General features: G+C 39.0%; 1 non-coding gene across 1 annotated transcript; it reads left to right on the top strand.

The window, feature by feature from the left end:
• Positions 1-959: 959 nt before the first annotated feature.
• On the top strand, positions 960-1031 carry TRNAC-ACA (transfer RNA cysteine (anticodon ACA)). Its single transcript has one exon. It is a non-coding gene; the product is annotated as a tRNA-Cys (tRNA).
• Positions 1032-1890: the final 859 nt, after the last annotated feature.

The following is a 1890-nucleotide window of genomic DNA, read 5'->3' on the forward strand; positions in this document are numbered from 1 at the left end:
GAATTATATTAGTACTTCATGAATTAGCTCAAATCCTTCTGCTCATTTGTAGCTTTTCTGAATGCATTTTCACCCCCCCCACCCCAAATGATGATTGTTTTTCTTCCTTCTTTTGCTTAGTGCACATCCTACGCTATATTTAAGGACTTGAGACATTCTACTTTTGATATTTTAAGTTATATACCTATTTTCCAAAATATTAGTTTGAGATATATGAAATTATGAACTCGCAATTAGTTTTAACTTACTAAAATGGCATTTTCATGTGATTCAATTTAATATGTTGGAAAGAAACTGACCAGTAGTGATCATTGTATGTTGGGTCTCTGATAGATGATAAGGTCTCAGTAAATTTGATGGCATTAATTACTTCTTTGTATATAATAAAATATTAGTAATTTGACAAAATTCTCCCCAAATATTCTCCTGAGGATAATATGTTTAATGAATAAATCTATCATTTTCTCATTTTCTACTTCTGACATTATTTGCATCCATTTCCAAGAAAATCTGAGTAGTTATTCAGTATTCTTGTGTGTGAATAACCACAATTGGAATCTAATTTCACTGCATAAAATTATAACAAATTTTGCATTTAAAATACAGTCAAGTATTTTTGAGTTGTTATTTTTTAGTAATATCCAGGCAAGTGAGTCAGAATATTACAAATAAACAACCTCCCAATCGCACCAGGCTCCTCTGTCCATGGAATTTTCTAGGCAAGAATATTGGCGTGGGTTGCTGTTTCCTACTCCAGGGGATCTTCCTGACCTAGGGATTGAACTACATATTGTGATCTCCTGCATTTTCAGGTAGATTTTTTTTACCACTGTGCCACCTGGGAAGCCATTGTCAGAAGGGACCACATATAAATGTAGTTCTTTTGGAAAGTCAGGAGAATGAGTCTATGTCAGGCAGTTATCATGGGAAATTTCACTAAGAATTGGCTATGAGTGACTTCCCTGGTGGCTCAGATGGTAAAGTGTCTGTCTACAATGCAGGAGACCCAGGTTCAATTCCTGGGTGGGGAAGATTCCCTGGAGAAGGAAATGGCAACCCACTCCAGTACTCTTGCCTAGAAAATCCCATGGACGGAGGAGCCTGGTGTCCATGGGGTCGCAAAAAGTCAGACATGATTGAGAGACTTCACTTAACTTCATGAAGTAGTTAGAACAGGAAAGAATATGGGCTGTTGCAGAATATAATCAGTTCAGTTCAGTTCAGTCACTTAGTCATGTCCGACTCTTAGCAACCCCATGGACTGCAACATGCCAGGCTTCCCTGTCCATCACCAACTCTTAGAGCTTGCTCAAACTCATGTCCATCGAATCGGTGATGCCATCCAACCATCTCATCCTCTGTCATCCCCTTCTCCTCCCACCTTCAATCTTTCCCAGCATCAGGGTCTTTTCAAATGAGTCAGTTCTTCACATCAGGTGGCCAAAGTATTGGAGTTTCAGCTTCAGCATCAGTCCTTCCAATAAATATTCAGGACTGATCTCCTTCAGAATGGACTGGTTGGATTTCCTTGCAGTCCAAGGGACTCTCAAGAGTCTTCTCCAACACCACAGTTTAAAAGCATCAATTCTTCGGCACTCAGCTTTCTTTATAGTCCAACTCTCACATCCATACATGACTACTGGAAAAAGCATAGCTTTGGCTGGATGGACCTTTGTCAGCAAAGTAATATCTGTGCTTTTTAGTCTGCTGTCCAGGTTGATCATAGCTTTTCTTCAAAGGAGCAAGCATCTTTTAATTTCATGGCAGCAGTCATCATCTGCAGTGATTTTGGAGCCCAACAAAATAAAGTATCTCACTGTTTCCATTGTTTCCCCATCTATTTGCCATGAAATGATGGGACCGGATGCCATGAACTTCATTTTCTGAATG

The sequence above is a fragment of the Bos mutus genome, chromosome 6 (assembly GCF_027580195.1).
Source record: "Bos mutus isolate GX-2022 chromosome 6, NWIPB_WYAK_1.1, whole genome shotgun sequence".
Classification (NCBI taxonomy): Eukaryota; Metazoa; Chordata; class Mammalia; order Artiodactyla; family Bovidae; genus Bos; species Bos mutus.